Source organism: Gossypium arboreum, chromosome 10 (assembly GCF_025698485.1).
Source record: "Gossypium arboreum isolate Shixiya-1 chromosome 10, ASM2569848v2, whole genome shotgun sequence".
NCBI classification, from domain to species: domain Eukaryota; kingdom Viridiplantae; phylum Streptophyta; class Magnoliopsida; order Malvales; family Malvaceae; genus Gossypium; species Gossypium arboreum.
In genome coordinates, this window is record NC_069079.1 from 64,561,684 (window position 1) to 64,584,282 (window position 22,599).

A 22,599-nucleotide genomic window follows, 5' to 3' on the forward strand; every position below is an offset into this window, starting at 1 on the left:
GGTAGCTGAAGGGTAAATTAGCAATGTATCTGGCGATATTATTGCCTTGCATAACTTGCAAGATTATTGTGATTAAATTGTTTCAAGGTAGGGGTATCTTGTTACTTCACAAAGTCTTTTATATGCTTATTAGATTTAATTAATCGTTTGAATTGACATAGGGATATGCAAGAGATTGGTTCAATTTAATGAGTATGTATGTGCAATAGCATGTTTGCTTGCTAGAATCTGTTTAGTCAGTTGAATTAACATAGGGATATGTCAAGAGATGAATGGATTTTTGGTATGTAAATTTGTTTATAAGTTAGCAAATTACCAGGTTGCTGTGAATTTTTTCGTAACAATATAAATATGAGTTTAGTAATTCTAAGTTAAAGAAAAATAATTAATCCAACACAAGTATGTCACATTGATTAAATCTTATTTGAAATCGTGCACTAGAACTCTTTTATTTTATTTAGATCATTTACTTAAGTTTTTAAATAGTTTTTTCCCATCTTCTAAAACCAAATTATTTTTACCTCACCAAAGTGTTTTACAAATACTTTCATAAATAATTCTTTTTACAGTCCCTGTGGGTACAATAACTCGACATTTACTTGTCACTTTATTACTTGTTGCTATTGTGTACACTTGCACATTTTTCCGTCGTCCCATGTTTTTTGCGCCGTTGCCGGGGACTGTTTTAAAAAAAGTCATTATTTGTGAATTTGTTAGTCATACATTTTAGTTTATTTTTCTATTTAATTTTTAACTTAATTAATTTTTCTTTGATAATTTAAGGTGTTTATGAGTATTGACCAGATTATTGACTTACTCCCTGTAGACCCTGAGATAGAACGAACCTTTCGACAGCGAAGAAGACAAGCAAACTGGAGAAGGACTGAAGGAATGAATTTTGAGTTTATGAATCAAGGAAATGGAGCAAACCTTCCTCAAAATCCTATCCTTATTGCTGACAATAGGGATAGAGCCTTAAGAAAATATGTTGTGCTAGTATTTAATGATCTTAATCCGGGTATTAGGAGACCCGAAATCGAGGCACAACAATTTGAGCTGAAGCCAGTCATGTTTCAGATGCTTCAGACAGTGGGCCAATTCAGTGGAATGCCTACAGAAGATCCTAATCTTCATTTAAGACTATTTATGGAGGCGAGCGACTCTTTCAAATTAGTTGGAGTTTTCGAAGATGCATTACGATTGAAGTTGTTCCTGTACTCACTAAGGGACAGAGCTCTGGCCTGGTTGAATTCATTGCCACCAAACTCAATTTCTACATGGCAAAAGTTAGCCGAAAGATTTCTCATGAAGTATTTCCTGCCTAGTAAGAATGCTAAGTTGAGGAACGAGATCACTGCTTTCCAACAAATGGATGATGAATCCTTGTATGAGGCATGGGAATGATACAAAGAGCTATTACGGAAATGCCCTCACCACGGAATCCCACATTGCATCCAACTTGAGACATTTTATAATGGTCTCAATGCTTACACGATGATGGTAGTGGATGCTTCTGGTAACGGTGCTCTCCTTTCTAAGTCTTATAATGAGGCTTACGAAATGATCGAGAGGATCGCCAGTAACAATTATCAATGGCCGACCAATCGAGCCGCGTCAGGAAGACGAGTTGCTGGAATACATGAAGTGGACACTCTCACTTCACTTACATCTTAGGTATCTTCAATTTCCTCAATGCTTAAGAATCTTACCACTAATGGGTCTAATAGTTTTGCAGCCCAACCACCTCACCAATTTGAGAGTATAGCCTGTGTTTATTGTGGGGAAGGACATTTGTTCAAAGAATGTCCATCCAACCCCGAATCCATATATTACATGGGTAACCAGAACCAAAATCGAGGAAGGCAAGGACTGTAATCCAACTTCTACAACCCATCGTGGCGAAACCACCTGAATTTTTCCTGGAGTAACCAAGGGGCTGAAACTAGTAACAACTACGCCCAACCTAGACCAACTCAGCCGCCTAGTTTTTCCCAACAAGTTCAGAAACCAGCTCAAGCTGAATCATCCAATAGCTTAGAGAGTTTATTGAATGCATACATGGCAAAGAATGATGCCTTAATTCAAAGCCAAGCAGCTACATTGAAGAATTTGGAAAACCAAATGGGCCAGCTTGCTATTGAACTCAGGAACTGACCACAAGGTGCTTTACCTAGTGATACGGAGAATCCAAGAAATTTGGGGAAAGAAAATTGTAAAGCATTGACATTGAGGAGCGGAAAGACAGTAGAGCCCAACACTATCGAAGCTGAAAAGAAGCCAACTGATGCTCAAGACTCAGAGGAAGTTCAACCGAGAGTTGAAATTCCAGTTACACAAGAATCAGAATCTACAAAACCCGACAGGGTAATTCCAGAACCAGCTAATTCTGATCAACTAACGACTCCGCTAGATGAAAAATTGCCTCAGATAACGAATCAACCAGTTCTAGTAAAGAAACCTCCACCACCCTACTTTCAAAGACTTCAGAAACAGAAGAAGGAAATCCAATTCAAGAAATTCCTAGACGTACTCAAGCAACTTCATATGAACATCCCGTTGGTTGAAGCACTTGAACAAATGCTGAATTACGTCAAGTTTATGAAGGATATCCTGTCCAAAAAATGAAGACTTGGACAATTTGAGATGGTAGCTTTGACGAAGGAATGCAACGCATATCTTTAAGACAAACTACCCCCAAAGCTGAAGGATCCTGGATGTTTTACCATACCTTGCAACATTGGAGCAACATATTATGGTAAGGCATTATGTGACTTAGGTGCGAGTATTAACTTGATGCCTATGTCAATATTTAGAAAGTTGGGGATAGGTGAAGTTAGACCTACTACGGTTAAACTTCAACTAGCAAATCGATCCTTAGCACATCTAGAAGGAAAAATCGAGAACGTATTGGTACGTGTAGATAAATTTATCTTTCCTGTTGATTTTGTTATCCTAGACTTTGAAGCAGACAAAGAAGTATCAATTATCCTAGGAAGACCGTTCTTAGCAACCGGAAGGACCTTTATAGATGTGAAGAAGGGCGAGCTTACGATGCGTGTTCAAGATGATCAGGTAGCATTTAATGTTTTTAAGTCTATGCAATTTCCTGACACAATTGATGATTGTTCTGCACTATCCGAATTAGAGGATTTAATAGTGGAAAAGGAGCTCAACTATGTTAAAGATCCATTGGAACAAATTCTGACATCAGATCCTCCAAATGATGAAGAGGAGGATGAATATTTAGCTTTGTTAGAAGCTAATCAAAGGGGGTTTAATCCGCAATCCCACTTTGAATCTTTGAAGTTAGAGAAAAGGGAGTATGCCCAACCAAAAGCGTCAATCGAAGAGCCACCTAAGTTAGAACTGAAGGTACTACCCTCACATTTGAAATATGTTTATTTAGGTAACGCTTCTACTTTGCCTATGATCGTTTCAGCAGAATTAACTACTGAGCAAGAAGAGAAACTCATCTTGGTGTTGAAACAATTCAAGAAGGCTATCGGATGGACCATAGTCGATATCCACGGTATTAGTCCATCTGTATACATGCAAATGATTATCCTAAAAGATTTCGAAAAAGGGACGATTGATGGACAACGAAGACTGAACCCTATCATGAAAGACATGGTGAAAAAGGAGATTATCAAGTGGTTAGATGCGGGTATCATTTATCCCATCTCAGACAGTTTGTGGGAAAGTTTAGTCTAGTGCGTGCCAAATAAGGGAGGTATCACAGTCATAGAGAGTTGATACCAACTAGAACAATTACGGGATGGAGGATTTGTATAGATTACCGAAAGCTGAACAAGGCGACTAGAAAAGATCATTTTCCTTTGCCGTTCTGGGACCAGATGCTGGATAAACTCACTGGGTGAGACTATTACTATTTTCTCGATGGATACTCGGGATATAATCAGATTACAGTAGCACCAGAAGATTAGCACAAGGCAACGTTCACCTGCTCGTACGGTACATTTGCATTTAGACGCATGTCATTTGGTTTATGTAATGCACCTGCTACATTTCAAAGATGTATGATGTCTATTTTTACTGACATGGTTGAAAAGTACTTGGAAGTTTTTATGGATGACTTTTTAGTGTTCGGTGATACTTACAATGATTGCTTAGCCAATCTAGCTAAGGTACTAAGACGATGTGAAGAAACAAACCTAGTACTTAACTGGGAAAAGTGTCATTTCATGGTACGAGAAGGGATTGTTCTAGGGCATCGAATAACGAGACATGGAATCAAGATAGAAAAAGCAAAGGTAGATGTTATCGAGAAACTCTCACCTCCAACATCTGTAAAGGGTGTTAGGAGCTTCTTGGGTCACGCCGGGTTCTATCGAAGACTTATCAAGGACTTCTCCAAAATTACTAAACCTTTATGCAAATTATTGGAGAAGGATACGACGTTCAAGTTCGATCATGAATGCTTAAAGGCTTTCAAGGATTTGAAGAGTCAATTAGTTACGGCACCCATTATTGTCACACCAGACTGGGATCTACCATTTGAATTAATGTGTGACGCAAGCGATTTCGCGATAGGAGCTGTCATGGGCCAACGAAGGAATAAAGTTTTTCATCCCATCTACTATGCAAGCCGAACTCTTATAGGAGCTCAACTAAACTATACGGTAACAGAAAAAGAGTTACTTGCTATTGTATTTACTTTTGACAAGTTTCAATCTTACCTTGTAGGTACCAAAGTAACTGTTTATACGGACCACTCGGCAATCAAGTACTTACTTGCCAAGAAAGATGCTAAGCCGAGACTAATCCGGTGGGTGCTTCTGCTTCAAGAGTTCGATCTAGAAATTCAAGATCAAAAGGGAGTAGAAAACCAAGTAGCAGATCACTTGTCCAGATTAGAGCCTCAAGAAGGGAATTCTCCTATTATACCAATTCAAGAAACGTTTCCAGATGAACACATACTGAAGGTAAGTCATGTCCATAGTACCCCTTGGTTTGCTGATATTGCTAACTATTTAGCTTGTGGTTTGATGCCAATCGATAATACGTATCAACAAAGGAGGAAGTTCTTTCACGATGTGAAGTACTATTTCTAGGAAGAGCCATATTTGTTTAAAAGGTGTGCAGATCAGATGATCAGGAGATGTGTGGTAGAAGATGAAGTACAAAAGATTTTATACCATTGTCACTCAGCTCTGAGTGGGGGACACTTCGGAGGTACTCGTATAGTGGCCAAAGTATTGCAAGCCGGATTCTTTTGGCCAGACACTATTCAAGGATGCATACGAGCACGTAAAGAGTTGTGACCAATGTAAAATGGTTGGAAATATCACCAACAGAAATGAGATGCCTCGAACAAACATCATTGAGGTAGAATTGTTCGATGTATGGGGTATTGACTTTCTTGGTCCTTTCCCTCTGTCTTTTGGTCACAAGTATATATTGGAAGCAGTAGACTATGTGTCCAAGTGGGTCGAAGCTGAAGCTTATCCAACAAATGTTGCCAAGGTTGTAATTAAGTTCTTGCAGAAACACGTGTTCACAAGGTTTGGAACCCCAAGAGCTATCATTAGTGATGAAGGGTCCCACTTCGTGAACAAGTGGTTAAGATGGTTATTAGACAAGCACGGAGTGAAACACAAGGTTGCAACAGCTTACCATCCGCAGATGAATGGACAAGCTGAACTGGCAAATAAGGAAATCAAAGGCATAATTGAGAAGGTAGTCTGCCCAAACCGACGTGATTGGTCCAAAAGGTTGGATGATGCTTTATGGGCTTACAGAACAGTATACAAGACACCTCTAGGGATCTCACCTTACAGGTTGGTCTTTGGAATAGCATGTCATCTACCCTTAGAGTTAGAGCACAAGGCTTACTGGGCTCTTCGACAACTCAACTTGGATCCTAAGCTTGCTAAAGAGAAACGGATGCTCCAACTCAATGAGCTAGAGGAACTTTGGCTATTCTCCTATGAAAATGCCAAATTACTCAAAGAAAGACTTAAAAAATGGCATGACAAGCACATTCAAGTTCGACAATTTGAAGCAGGTCAGAGAGTTTTGTTATTTAATTCTAGACTAAAATTCTTTCCAGGTAAGTTAAAATCACATTGGTTCGGTCCATTTATGATCCATTGCGTCTATCCATACGGAGTTATCGAGCTCTAAGGTAAGGGAGGTAATTTTCAAGTTAATACTCAGCGCCTAAAACACTATTAGGGAGATAAGATTGAACAGAATGAAATTTCATTCATTTTATCGAATGTTTAAAATTTTCTTATTCTTCATTTTAATAAAAGATTTAGAGCATATTTTTGGGATTAATATGTTTAAATAAATTCTGTCTAGGAGATTGGAACTTAAGTGGGACCGCTTGTGACCCCTCCAATCTTTCCTGGGAATTGATTTTAACCTAATTTTCCTAAAAATTATTCTCTAAATAGAGATTTTGATTTTTGATTTTTCAAATAAAAAGGTCAATTTTGACCCGTATTTTAAATTGCGACTCAATTTCAAATTTTCATTAAGTTTAGGGACTTAATTGAAGTATTTTTAAAATTTGGTTGCTCTTTTCGTAAATAATAAAAACTAGATGCCTCTTTTTGTAAATATTTCCAAAAGGCTTCTAGAATAAATATTTTTTAGTTTAAAAATGATAATTATTAATATATAATTATACCGTTATAATATATATTAATTATTATCAATTTTAGGATTTTATTCGATAAGTTTTTAATAAAGATAATAAGATGATAATCTTTAATATATAATTATATCTATTATAATTATATATTAATCTTTATCAACTTAGCATAGAATTAGGATTAATTTTATTTTATCTTTGTTTAAAATAAATTAAATAGCAATTAATAATTTAATATGATTATATCTAATTATTAATTGTTATTATTTTATATAGGATTAGAACTTAGAATTTTATTAATTAAATTGTTTTAAGAATTCTACTCTAATTCCTATTTCTCCCCCTATAAATCACCCATCTTCCCATTCATCTAACACTTAAAACCCGAAGTACCAAAATACCAAAGTGCCGAAACCCTAAGCAACAGCAGCACCAAGTAGTCGGCTCCATCGCACGCGCATCCCGTGCACCCAACGCGCGCGTTGCCTCTATTAGCCCAAACCTCAGCTCGCGCCAGACCTTCACCCCCCGCGCGGTACCGGCCCTCCGCACCATCCTGCGCGCCCAAGTCCTACCTATTGCCGAACGCCCATGTGCTGATTGCTTCTAGCCCTGATGCACATCACTGCTCCCAAACGCACCACGCTCGCACACCCTAGCTGCTTGTGCGGCATTCCTCTTCCATCCACCCTAAGCCGCAAACCCTCCAACTCTTCTTTTTAGTTCTCATCTTTTTCTTCATTATTATTATTAATTTCTAGAGTTCTTATATTTTTACAAAAAAAGTGGTAAGACCTAGTCTCCCTTAATTTTTATTTTTAATTTTATTTATTAATTTTTCAATTAATTGAATTATTAATAACTTTTATTAAACTTTATTGAGAAACTAATTTTTCCATCTTATAATCAGGTTAAACATGCCTCATAAGAGAACTCGTGCTTCTGCTCAAATTGATGAAACACAAAACAAATTCCACTGTGAAGATGCCAAAGTGAGATACGAAAGTATCTTCAAAAATCAACAAATGCATCCAGAAAAAGGCTTCACTTTAAAGGAGAGCAACTACCGAGACTTTATGGCACGTATTCGTTAAGTTGCTGAAACCCTCAATTGGGAGTTGTTTTATGAAAAGAGACCTAGTGTGGATGAGGAACTAGTTCGTGAGTTCTATGCAAATTTAACTTCAAGCGAGATGACAGAAGTTCCAGTTCGCGGAATCAAGGTACCGATAAATTCAAATACTATTAATGTGTTCTTTGAATTATCAGATTTCAAAAATGATGAATATTCCATATTGATGAGCAATATCAAGCCTGAAAATTTGCAAGAAATTCTTGAGGAATTGACAGTTCCAAGTTCTACATGGACTGTGTCAAAATAAGGAATCCACACTTGTCGAAGAGAATATTTGATGCCACTCGCGAAGGTATGGTTTTACTTCATCCGATTCAGCCTTATGCCTAGCTCACATGGGACTACAATCTCATTAGAACGAATGGACTTATTGTACTCGATCCTAACTGGTAAGACCATCGATGTGGGGAAGATCATCTTGAGGGAGATACAAAATTCTGCCATTAAACGCTCTGGCCCTGCTCATTTCCCCTTTACAATAACAATTCTATGCTTGAAAACTGAAATTCTTGCAAATGTAAGGAATACAAGGTATAGCCAAGGCACAATCACTGATTGGGACCTTTCTGAAGTAGTGAAGACTCGATCCCTCGATGTGAATTGAAGTAAGTGATGAACCAGAGGACCCTGATGAAGAAGAAGATCCCATGATGAAATCATTCGAAGTCCCTGAAAAGGTAGAATCAGTGGAGCCAGAAGCTGCTGAAACTTCAATGTTTAAAGCTCAACCACCTAGCCCAGACCTTCGAGATGAGCTGTCAAAATTGATGAACTTAATGCAACATATGCAATGGCAGCAACAAGCCTACTGGAGATACTCAAAAATAAGGGATGACTCAATGAGAAGTGCTTTTAAGAAAATATACAATGACCCATTTATTTTTGTGCCTCAGTTTCCAGATTTTATATTTGAACCATGGAGTCCATTATCAAAAAAGGAGCCAAGCGATTCATGCAAAGGCGATAATGATAGAGCAAAAGATGAGTCAAATTCGGAAGGGTCTGCAAATAAATAAAGGGGGGATCTTGACTTTATTATATTTCTATTCTTAGGTCATTTTAGGATTAAGTTTAATTAGGAATCTTTTATTTTTTTATTGCATAATAAAACAAGAGAGGGAAATCACTAATAAAATGTGAGCAAGTCACAAAGTATAAAGTGTGACAATAGATATATACATGTCTAGGATTGGATTTAGAAAGAGCTTGGTACTTAAGCAATCAAATTGACTCACCTCCTCTTTTCTAAAATCCTACCTGGTGTATAGTATCTGTTCACTTTAAACAATGAGAACATTGTTCATTTTAAGTTGGGGGACCGAAAATTTGAATTATTTTCACTCAGAATCAAATTCTTCTTTTAAATTATGATTAGGATATTTTGTTCAAAAATTTGATTTTTGTTAAGTATGCTCAATTTGAGTATGAATAAAGTTCGATTATTTCAATAAATTATTATGTTAGCTTAATAATGACATAAATGTATTATTAATAAAGCATGAAAATTCGTACCATAAATTTTTTAGTCTTTTGGAAAGTTAGGTATGCATGAAAGTTTAAGTCTTTAGAATTGACCTAGTAGTTTCTTGAGGCGAAATCCTAGGGAGCATGGAACGTTGGATATGATTTAGGCAACTATTGTTTGGACCGTTTGAGCCTTTCAAGCCCACCATGGTAAAATTTTATCCTTTGAAACCCAATTTTGAGACTATATGGCCTAATTTTATTTCGACCCTTACAATAATTAGCCATTACTTTTCGCTTAATGATATTAAAATTGTCCCAAATAGTAGAGTCAGTAATATTCAAGACGTAAGGGGAGTTGAAAAGAAGTATCAATTGCTTGAGAATTGCAGTACACAAAGTAAGTGCTCGTGTAAAAAAAGAGAGAGAGAGAGCACATGTATTTGAAAGAGAGGTACAAAAGAGCATATAAAATTCAAGTTGGTGTATCGAAGGTAAAAATTCCGAAGGTTCGATTGAGGCTGAGTCTAGGGTTTTTAAACCAAATTTATCCATCTATCACCTACCCCTAGCCTAGCCACATTACAACCTTGATAAAGACCTATTAATTCAAAGTCCTCATGCTACATACATTAGTAGAGAGAAATTCTTACGATCAACATATGAAGGCACAAGTTAAGCTTAATGATTGCAACTTAGTCTTGAATAAAAGAATAAAAATCAAATTGGTAAGGGTTAACATGTCTTGTTACAAAAGCATTTAGTCTAAATTTTTCTATTATAATAAGTTGTTGAATTTAATTTGAACAATATGTATACTTAAGTTAGCATAATTATCAGATTTCTTGTTTTTGAGCATAAGTATTTTCTATCCATAATTTTGAGAAAAATTTTATTCTAAAGGAATTTTTCAAAGGTGTTTCCGAGAAATTATTTTCAAAATTTGTGCATTACTCGGGACGAGCAATGAATTATGTTTGGGGTGTAAAAACACAAAAATTTATATACTTTCTCATACCCAATTTTTCTTAATTCATGCAAATATGGTTAAATTATAAAGTAATTAAATATTATAAAATAATTAAGTCATGTTAAAAATATGAACATGGTGAATTTATTTAATTTTACACTTAACTTTGACTAATTTTGACTATTTTCGACAGATTCGCGCAAAGGGCGAAAATTGGCTCGGCTGACACTGCTGAAAGCACAAAACTGAGAAGCAATTTGAGGTATCAAGGCACGTTAATTTCCAGCCTAAGACGGTCCAGAAATGTGTATTAATTCATAATTTAATTAATTTTAATTTGTTCCCCATTTAATTTGGGTTAAATAAATTATTTTTAATTAATTATGGAGAAAGGGTCCAGTTGAACCGCACTGGTCGAGCCAGATTGAGTGAACCAAACCAGCCACTAAATGGGCAGCCCAGAACCGTCCATATGCTGACCCAGATCAGCATTTTAGCTGATTAAATATGCTTGGCAAAATGCCCTTAAAAGACTTCTAAATTGCATTCAAACCCCACCTTAAATTATGGCTTTGTAGATTTGCCCCAAGCTTAAAATAGCAAAGTTGAAACTCTCAACCTTTCCATGTGTGTTGCCGGCCAAGGGAGGGATCTTTGGCTGCTGGAATTTTCTATTTTTAGCAGCCACAATCAGCTATAAAAGCCACCCCTTTTTGATCTTCAAAGCATCCCTCACTTCACATCATTCTCTCATTCCCTCTCTCACTTTCCTCTTATTTCTTCCATTCCATTCCCTCTTGTTCAAGTGCAAATTTCTTCTCTTGGGAAAGAGGCTCTCCTTAGCCATTTGGAGCAGCAATTTAGGTGTTCATAAGCCACTTTGATAGCCAAGGCCAACGAAGAACTAAGAGTGGAGCAACTAGTCAAGCCACGGAGAAACACCGGATTTGCTTCTTGTTCCATATCTCTTTAAATTTTGTTGTTGTTTTGACGAACATGGTTATGAATATTTATGCTATTGAAATGATTATTTTAATCAATTCAGCTTAAATTATGTTTGTGTTGGGTTGATTATGTGACACCCCTAATCTGACCCTAGTCGAAAAGTGGTTTAGGGACCACGAAACCAAGTTTTATAAATAATTGAAAGTTATATTCTATGTTCATGATGTGAGTAAATGCATATGTGAAAATTTCAAGCATTAATTTTGCCATTTGTATGTGAAATCTTGAAACGGGACTTATGTGAAACATTGGTAAAATAGGTTAGGTAAATATATGAAGTGATCTAATAGAGCATGCATTCAAAAATGTGGACTTGCATGTCAATTTGACCAACTTTGAATGTAAATGGCCGGCCAACACATGCATGTGATAATGTGTTCTCTTGTCTCCATTTTCAATTGGTGGGGATTATGTATAATAAGGATATAAATAAACATTGTATTATAAAATGATTTTTATATATTGAAATAATAAATTTATATTAGTAAATGGTGATAAAAACAAAGCTCCATCATCCTTTTTTCACTTGCCGAAACCATAAGGAAAAGAAAGGAAAAATGGAAGGAAGAACACCTAAGGCATTCGGCCATCTTGTGCTGGAAATTTAGGTATGATTTCATATGTTTTTCTTTGGATTTTGAGAAATTTAAATTGGTTTTGAAGCTCCTAAAATGACCCCTGTATATGATTTTGTGTTTGTGATGCATGAAGCATTCGGGTATGAGCTCAATGGGTTACATTGTGTATGTTTTGATAATTTGTAAGGAGAAATGTTTCTAATTGAGTATAAACAAACTAAATTACTTTGTGTGGCTCAAATGAGCTTGAGTAGTCAACTAATGGAGTTAGTTGAGTTATAATACTTGTTCAATAATGAAACGAACATGAGCTTAATGCTCAAATAGCATTCGGTTTTGGACCAAGTTAAATTTAAGGTTTGTTAAATTGCACTTATCATTGCCGAATGAGTTTACTGGCTAAAGAAAAATTGTTAAGTGCTTAGGTAATGTGCATTCGGTCATTAGGATGAGTATACATTTGATAATGTTTTGATACTTTGAAATGGAATTTAATTATTAAATGAGTTCTAAGCTTGTTGAATTTTGAGATGTGATTGGGAGTAAATTTGACATGAACATATTTTATTAATGACATATTGATAAATGATGAGTTATGATACCATGATATTAACTTAATTATCAAGTGCCGAATGTACATATAAGTAAGTGAAGTTATGTTATAATTGAACTACGTGTGGCTAGTAAAGCCTATTTAGTCTTCTTGCTATGTTTGACCATAAATATGATAATGCTATAATGGTAGACTTAATTGGATTTGGCATTTTGAGTGATGCGTTTGACTCTTGTGTCGATTTGGGACAATATGTGTACTATGTGAAACTAAATGATGTCTATGAAATCCTAATATGCAAGGTATTAAGCTAGTATTATGTTCGATGGGGCATGAGTAGAGCATATGTATAATGCTTGAATAACTAGTTAATAAAATCATTCGCACTTAATTGTATAATATACATGTATTTAATCGAATAGCTAATTTGATAAGTTATTAAATAAGATCTATTTGTTTGAATCAAGCTCAAGAGCTAAGAGGGTCAAAATCGGATAAAGGAAAAGAAAAAGCAATCGAGTAGTCTATCCGCAACTATTCAAAATATCCGAGGTAAGTTTTAAGCGATTAATCGTTGAGTAAATTCCATCATAATAGGACATAATGAGTTGATTTGATAAGATATGATGTGGCCATGATATGTCTTAAACCCAAATAGTAAGTTCATAAGTGTTTGGACTTGGAAATTTAAGAGCAAATTGTAATAAATTGCTTGGACAGCAGCAGTAATGTGATTTTAGAAAATCACTATAAATTGTTGGTGTGGAATTATAGGCTGAATAAAATATGTAATCAAAGCTTAGTTGGTCTAGTTTCTTATAAAAGAAACTGTGGAAGCAAAGAAATTTCCTATAAAGAGATATTTAAAGTTGTGTGGGACAGTGTCGGAATGACTCCGAAATCCCCTATTCTGTTTTTGTAAAATCATTATAATTTGGAAAAAAATGGTTATGAGATAAGATTTATATGCTTAGACTCCTTAATGAGTTTAGTTTCAAATGAAATCAAGTAGAACATACTTTGAATTCTGTACAATGAGAATTTTTATTCGTAGTGAAGACTGGTCAGGTTAGTCAAACAGTGAAACAGGGGAAACTTTAAGAAAAATTTGGTATTGATTGGCCACACCTAAAATGCTGAAAATTTTATGCATGAAAGATACATGAGTCTACATTCGGGGAAAATTAACGGCAATTGATTTTGAGTTTTGTAGCTCCAGTTATAAATAATTTAGTGACTGTTGCTCAGGAAAACTGCTTGTAGGGAATATGTGATTTTGTTGTAAACTTTGATGAAACTATTTGAGTTGCTTATAAGCTATTGCTGAAATTGATGTACAAGAAAAATATGAAATATGTATGAGATATATATATGTGATAAGGCCTAATGGCCGATGTGATGAATGTGAAAGTGTGAATATATGTGATAAGGCCTAATGGCCGATGTGATGAATGTGAAGGTGTGTATATATGTGATAAGGCCTAACGGCCGATGTGATGAATGTGAAAGTGTGTATATATGTGATAAGGCCTAACGGCCGATGTGATGAATGTGAAAGTGTGTATATATGTGATAAGGCCTAATGGCCGATGTGATGAATGAGAAGGTGTATATATATGTGATAAGGCCTAATGGCCAATGTGATGAATGTGAAAGTGTATATATGTGATAGGGCCGAGTGGCCAAAGTGATGGATGTGGAAGTGTATAAATGTGATAAGTCCGAAGGCATTTGTGTCGATACAATATCCGGGTTAAAACCCATGAGCTTTATGCGAGAATATTATCACCGATTAATGACCGTAGGCTTCATGCTCGTACTACATCCGAGCTCTAATGGCCCGATGACTACGTGTGGAGATTTTGTCGGGTAAGCCCGAACTAAAGGTTTTCTGAAGATTCAAGTAAAGCGTAAGATTATGCGACTTCACAGTGACAATTAGTAATAAATACGTTCAATGTGTTAAGTTGGTCAGGTATGTATTTGAGATTATATTTAAGTTTGACTTAGACTAAATCACAAGGTCGTCATGTGATGCACATGTGAGTAAAGCAATAAGGCTGTTCTATGATTATTGTGCATTTGGTCAATGTGGAAAGTCAGGTAAAAAAATAGGTAATGTACCTATGATCATAAGAGGTCACCGTCAAGTGAGAATTTATCGCCTATTACATATGATGAGGCGTGCATATTAGGAAAAGGGTTGGTATGCAGAAGGAAGAGTGAAGTAAAATACGAACAATTATGTTATAAGTTGATTGTTATCGTCGACTTTGCTTGAAACTTACTAAGCATTTTAATGCTTACTCCGTACTTTGTTTCCTCTGTTTTATAGATCTCATTTGGAAGCTACAGGCTCGGGGATCGTCAAGACAACTAGTCACACTATCACTACCTTTGTTTGGTACTTGCTACGTTTTGGAATATCTTATGGCATGTATAGAATAGACTAGTAGTGAGAGGATATTTTGGTCAATGTATAGGACTACCCTTTTGTTGTAGGTCATGTACCTTTCGGTTTTGTGTAAATTTGGATAGCCATGCGAAAATGGCTTAAGTATACTTGATCATAGCATTATAATCGTTTTGTATGCCGTCCGTCGAGAGGTATGGAAATGTTGGTAACGGTTAGTCATGGGAATGGTTATTCATGATCACCTTTGGTATATGTATGACAAACTCTAGATGATCCATGGAGGATCATGAAATAGGTAAAGTTTATCTTAAAAATAGATGCTGGCAGCAGCAGTGATATGGATGTGAAAAATCTATAAAAATAGTAGGAATGGAATTAAATAGCGAATAAATTATGCAATCAAACCTTTATGAATCTATTTTCATAGGAAAGTAACGAAACGATCATATGAATAGTATGTTAAGAGATATTGAAGTTTTCGCGAGACAGGGCCAGAACGGTTTCTGGATTTCCTGTTCCGACTTTGGAAATTCATTGTAAATCAACCAGAGATAATTAGGAGTCATTCAATATATTTATAGATTCCTCTTTGAGTCTAGTTTCTACAGAAACAAACGGCATCAGTATTGAAGCCCTGTACAGGGAGATATCCAAGTTGTAATGCACCAAGGTCAGTGTAGTCGATCCCTGTAACATGGGAGACTTTAACTAATAAACTGTACTAATTGACCTGACCAAAAATTCTAGAAAAAAATTTGTAGATGTATATATGAGTCTAGTTTCTGGGAAAAATCATGAAACTGATTTTCGAGTTGTGGAACTCAAGATATGATTTTTAAGGTGACAGTGACACAGTTAGCCTGTTGGCTGGAAATTTAATTTTATGGACTGTGAAAACAATTAAGTTAAGTCTGTGTGCACCTTGTGTTCGACTCCGGTAACGGACTCGGGTACGGGGTGTTACAATTTTATTGGTATCAGAGCTACGGTTTAGTCGATCCTAGGACTAACGTAGCACGCGTGAGTCTATTTATACATGCCATAAAGTGATAAAATGATAGTGTGATGATTTTTGACTATTAAAATGTGTTTGTTGTATTGTAATGAATTTTGATCCCGACCGAGCTGTAGCAAGCTTCCAACTATGAGAATTTGCGATATAACTTTACTTGGATATGCTTAAATTATTAAGTTAATCAGGTACGTATCATGTACTCGTGTTTGAATTTTGATTTGGATTAAATTATAAGGGTATAAGTGATGCAATTCTGAAAGAGTGTTATGACTATAAATGTGATTCTTTGTATGTGGCTATGGAACTGGAAGTTGAATGGTCGATAAGCATGTTGTGTTTGTATTCAAGTAATGTAAATGATATACTAATGTGTATTGCTATATGTGTATATGACCATGAGAATTGAGAGTGATATATCCGGACTAAGTTTCGAAGAGCATTCGTGCTAGTGATGTATCCGGACTAAGTTCCGAAGAGCATTCGTGCTAGTGATGTATCCGGACTAAGTTCTGAAGAGCATTCGTGCTAGTGATGTATCCGGACTAAGTTCCGAAGAGCATTCGTGCTAGTGATGTATCCGGCTAGGTCCAGAAGAGCAATCATCTTTGGTGGCGTGTATTCGGCCTTCGTGCCTAGTAGGCTTCGTCTTGATAAATTGAGCAAAGTTTAAGTGTTCATTACTATACAATTCAAATTTATATGAGACGATATGTTTAAAAGTGTACATACGTGATGTTTATAGACTTGGGTAAGTCATTTCAATGTGTAATAACGAATGAATAAGAGCACTATGTGTGTGAATGATTAGAGGCCTTGTGTGTGTGTAAATCCCTTTAACCGAGCACTATGAGTGCGAGATCGGTCGATGGGCACTAAGTGTGTGAAGTGGAATTCATGTGAGACCTCGTGCAGGACGAAGGCATTGATTTGAGATAGTGTGTAAGACCATGTGCGGGACATGGCATCGGCTCGATATGTGAGAATATGTAAGACCATATCTAGGATGTGGCATTGTAAGAGCTATATGTGCTTAATGAGTATCTGTAATGATTTGAATGATTCAACGGGTATCGTTAACGGTGATTGAATGTGCTAAATGAATTCAATGTTCGGTATGGGGAGTTGATTTTACTGTTGGAAATAGGTTAAGTTGAATCTTGAGATATGATGGAGTTATAAAGGGTATTTATTGGGATGTTTGAGTATAGGTGTAATTCGGTCGAGTTCTGACTTATCGTGAATGAAAATGTGGGTTACAAATATGTGGGTTGATGATGTGAATTATACATGTTAATATGTGTTTGAAATGCATTTGTGAATTAAATTAAGTGATTGTTGCTTATGAAATCAAGAAAATGAGATATATGTGCATACTTGGAGGAATGGTTGGTGCCATACGATACGGAGCTATCGAAATCGGTGTAGTCCCAGGTACAAGCTCAATACCAAACTCTACCTCCCGAACAGGTGGTAAACCCGGTAATTCTTTGGGAAAAACATCCAGATATTTACAAACCACCGGCACAGATTCAGGCTTCTTCTCTAACTCTTTGTCATCAAGTACATACGCAAGGTATGCTTCACACCCCTTTCTTACATATTTCTGAGCCAATATCGATGATATTACAGATGGCAACCCATTCAAGTCAGTAGACTCAACTCGGATTATCTCGTTATTTACACTCCTCAAATCAATGGTTTTTCTTTTGCAATTTACAATTGCATCATGTACGGTCAACCAATCCATACCGAGGATAACATCAAATTCATCAAAGCGGTAAAAGCATCAAATCGGTAGAAAAGCAGGAACCTCGGATTACTAGGGACATTTCTTACACACTTTGTCAACAAGTACATAACGACCCAAGGGATTTGACACTCGAATTACGAACTCAGTAGACTCAACAAGTAAAGTCTTACTGGATGCTAAGGTTTCACATATATAAGAATGAGTAGAACCAGGGTCAATCAAAGCAATTACATTAGTATCAAAGAGAGTAAAAGTACCGGTAATAACATCTGGCGAGGAAGCATCCTCACGTGCGCTTATAGCATAAGCTCTAGCAGGAGCACGAGCCTCAGATCTGGTTGTAGCATCTCTAGATCCTCGCTGACTGCCACTAGCATTGCCCCTATTTCTAGATGGTCTACCCCGAGCAGTAGTAGCACCCGGTTTCCCACTCTGATTTACATTCTGTTCAGACAATCTTGGGCAATCTTTAATAAAGTGGTCAGCTGATCCGCACTTGTAACAGGAGCGGTCATGGAATCTACAACTCCTCGAATGCCATTTACCACAATATTGGCACTCCGTTCTGTCTCAACGATCATTTCCAACACTGGCGACCGAAGTGACTCGTGCACTCACAAGGGGTCGATCACGATCTCGTCTAGAAAAGCCCGAAGTGTCTCTAGATCGGCCTAAATCATCTCTAAATTTCTTCGATGACTGTTGAAAGGGCTTTCCCGAAAATCTCTTACGAAACTCCTTTGTTCCCATATCAGCTTTTCTTTTCTCCTTACTGAGCTCTTCGGCTTTGCAAGCTTGCTCAACAAGTACCACAAATTCTCAGATTTCTAAAATGCCAACATACAGCTTTATATCATCGTTCAGTCCATCCTCGCAAGGTTTACACATCACAGCTTCTGAAGAAATGCATTCTCGAGTGTACCGGCTAAGCCTTACAAACTTTCGTTCATAATCAGTAACCGACATGGAACCTTGTTTAAGTTCAAGAAATTCCTTCCGTTTTTGATCAATGAATCTCTGACTGATGTACTTTTTTTGAAACTCGGTTTGAAAAAACTCCCAAGTTACTTGCTCTCTGGGCACAAAAGAAATCAACGTATTCCACCAATAGTAGGCAGAATCACGTAGCAAGGAGATAGTACACTTTAGGCATTCATCGGGTGTGCAAGATAGTTCATCAAGTACCCGAATAGTGTTGTCCAACCAAAATTCAGCTTGCTCGGCATCGTCGCTGTCTGTAGCTTTAAATTCAGTAGCCCTATGTTTTCAGATTCTGTCAACTGGGGGCTTATTTGACCTTATTTGGTCGGCCACGGAGGTATTTCAGTCTGGGGTTGTATTAGTCGGGAATGGAGGTTGTGGAACAGCCGTATTAGTTCAAATATATTGATTAAACCATTCGTTCATCACGCTATAAAAAGCCTGTCTAGCTTCATCATTCTGATTACTAGCAATAGGCTGAGAGTCCACCGGCGCTGTCCCTTGTGCGGGAGTAGGCGCTACACTCTCAAGATCATCAGCTACTGCTCGGTTGGGATCGGGATCCATTACTATAAGTAAACACATTTTAACTGTCAGAAATCACCACACTATCAAATAAACACACAATGCCATGTATAGCTAGACCCAAACGTAGTACGGTAGTCCTAGAATCGACTAAACCGTAGCTCTGATACCAATAAAATTGTAACGCTCCGTACCCGAGACCGTTGCCGGAGTCGAACACGAGGTGTTAACGGACTTAATTCATTTACTTACACAGTTCATTTATAAATTTCCAGACAAGCTGGCTAACTGCATCACAGTCACTTTAAAAATCATATATCGAGTTCCAAAGCTTGAAAACTGATTCCGTAAATTTTCCCTGAAACTAGACTCATATATCCATCTACAAGTTTTTTTCTAGAATTTTTGGTCGGGCCAATTAGAACAGTTTATTAGTTAAAGTCTCCCCTGTTACAGGGTTCGACTACTCTGACCTTCATGCATTACGACTTAGATATCTCCCTGTACAGGGATTCAATACTTATTCCTCTTGTTTCTAAAGAAACTAAACTCGAAAAGGAATCTATACATATAGGGCATGACTTCTAATTATCTCTGGTTAATTTATAGTGAATTTCCAAAACCAGAACAAGGGATCCAGAAATTGCTCTGGCCCTGTTTCACGAAAACTTAAACATCTCTTAAAATATGGCTCATATGATCGTTTTGTTTCTTCCATATGAAGATAGACTCATCAAGGTTCGATTACATAATTTATTCACTATTTAATTCCATTCTTACTATTTTTAGTGATTTGTCAAATTCACATCACTGCTACTGTCAGCATCTGTTTTTAAGGTAGACTTTACCTATTTCATGTTTTTCCATGGATCACTAGCCATTTGTCGTACATAGCACCAAAATGATCGTGATTAACCATTCAAATGGCTAATCGTTACCAAGCATTTCCATACCACTCAATGAACAATATACAAAATGATTATAATGCTATGCTCAAAATATATAAGCCATATTCGCATGGCTATCCAAATATATACAATACCAAAAGGTACATGACTAACAACAAAAGGGCAGTCCTATACATGCCATTATCAGAGTTCAACTAAAAGAGTACCAAAAAGGGCTTTGATAGTGTGGACGACTTCGACTTTGACACTCCCGAGTCCAATAGCTGACGAACAAAATCTATAAAATAGAGAATCAAAGCAACGGAATAAGCATTTAATGCTTAGTAAGTTTGGAATAATGAAATTATGCACAACTAAGGTATAGCGTTCGTATGACTAAATGAATAATTGCATATACACATATTCTCAAAATCATACTTACTTCACATTTCAACCCTTATATTCATACACAGGGGATCAACTTAACTAAAGGCCGGAAGCTTGTTAATCAATTGAGCGAATACTATTTAAAAGGAATCGACTATTCCAATGCATATACGAAACATACCTCATCGTTTGGATTTTACGAGCATATTAATTGAAATTATTACAGCAAGATCGCTCATTCTCCAAACCCAAGTACCTTCGGGATTTAGCGGATATAGCTACTCGCTCAAATGCCTTGGGACTTAGCCGGATATAGTAACTTCGCACAAATGCCTTGGGACTTAGCCGGATATAGTAACTTCGCACAAATGCCTTGGGACGTAGCCAGATATAGTAACTTCGCACAAATGCCTTCGGACTTAGCCAGGAATTAGTCACTAGCACAAATGCCTTCGGGACTTAGCCCGGTTATCATCCGAATATTCATGCACATGTCTATATTTCATTTTCATAACTAGAATTCAAACACAAGTCACTTATCAAGCATTACCATTTTCGGCTCAATAGCCACATACAAAGGGCATGATTTTGATTTGCTTATAACATGATCTCCATACACATTCGGCTACCCGTCATAAGTATAAACTAATCACCTCAATATATAATTCAAGTAGAATCATTATATCTCCGATTATTTGTTATGCTATATGTCATGACTTAATCAAATCATAAACTAAGTTCCATTACTCGAAAACTTACCTCGGATGTTGTCGAACGACTTCAACGGCTATTCAATTACTTTTTCCTTCCCTTTATCGGATTTAGTTCCCCTTTGCTCTTGAGCTTAATTTAACAAATAAATTGATTTAATCATCTTGAACATCAAGAGAAATTCAAGGTACTTAGTCCATTTATATATATTAGACATTAGAGTCATATATATGAAGTCATGAACCAAATTCAACATATTGGCTAATATTCTCCTTTAGCCGATTATCTAAGTCAAGATAGAATCATCATTATGCTTGCCAATAACTGAATACATGCAACTCCAATCTATCTATTCATTCATGTGTGCATCTTATTTAAGCATGTATATCTACAATCGAATTCATCATATAAATATATATGATTTCACTCAAACAATCTCAATACAACACATGGTGCTCAAACCATTATTCAAATTCAAAACTCGGCTAGTACACATATATACACTAGCAATCAAATACTAACATTTGCACTTCACCTTAATAGCTAGCTTAGCAAACCTTAATTTAACATATAATTCATACATATCACATTCTAAGCATTCACTCTATTCTATCACTTAAAATACACACATTACTCAATAACTTCCTAGTTCAAATTCGGCAACTACACCAATTCACTAGATGATTTATTATTATTATTGTTCATTTATTCAAACTACTTACAATTTCCTTAAACTATCACAATTAACAACCATTTATCTCTTCCATTTTCTACCATGGCCGAATGTTATAACCCAAGCCACACATATTGTTCCTCAAGGCCCTTCAATGACCACATTCGGCACCTCCTTAAGAACAACCCAATTTCAACCTTCAACAAAGAAGAAAAAATATATGTACTAAGAGCTTCAAACTACTTGGCCGAATATCAAACCTCCTAACAATCAAAACTTAAGCCATGGAATGATTAGAACTTGAACTAACCACCTTCTTTATACATAATTTTCCAAGAATTTCAAGGTACTTACCTCTTCCAAATCCTCATCCAAGCCGAACATGAAGCAAGAGAACTCCTTTCTTCTTCCTTCCACAAGTCACGGCAAAATGGGGGAGCAACCTAGCTAATTTTTTTGTTTCTCCCCTACTAACCACTATTATTTTATTACCCATGTTCTTTATTTTATTATTTCTAACATAAAACACTAACATAAAATGTTTATAATACATTTTATCCCATAGCATGGCCGGCCACTAGCTCAAATTTTGGGTAATTTGACATGCAAACCCTTCATTTTTATAACATGCATTAATAGGCCACTTTACATTTGCCTAGCACATTTCTAAACTTTCTCACATAAGTCCTATTTAATAAAATTCACTTACAATTAACAAAATTAAAATATGAAATTTTCACACATGCATATATACATATAATAAGCATCAAATATGACGGTTAATTATTTTTATGACTCGGTTTTGTGGTCCCGAAACTACTTCCCGACTAGGGTCACATTAGGGCTGTCACAACTCTCCCCCACTTTATGAAATTTTCGTCCCCGAAAATCTTACCGGTAAATAGGTTTGGGTAACGTTCTTTCATAGAG

At 36.3% G+C, this 22,599-nt stretch overlaps 1 non-coding gene across 1 annotated transcript; it reads right to left on the reverse strand.

The window, feature by feature from the left end:
- Window positions 1-1,335: 1,335 nt before the first annotated feature.
- Window positions 1,336-1,442, reverse strand: LOC128283010 (small nucleolar RNA R71). Its single transcript, XR_008273355.1, has one exon. It is a non-coding gene; the product is annotated as a small nucleolar RNA R71 (small nucleolar RNA).
- Window positions 1,443-22,599: the final 21,157 nt, after the last annotated feature.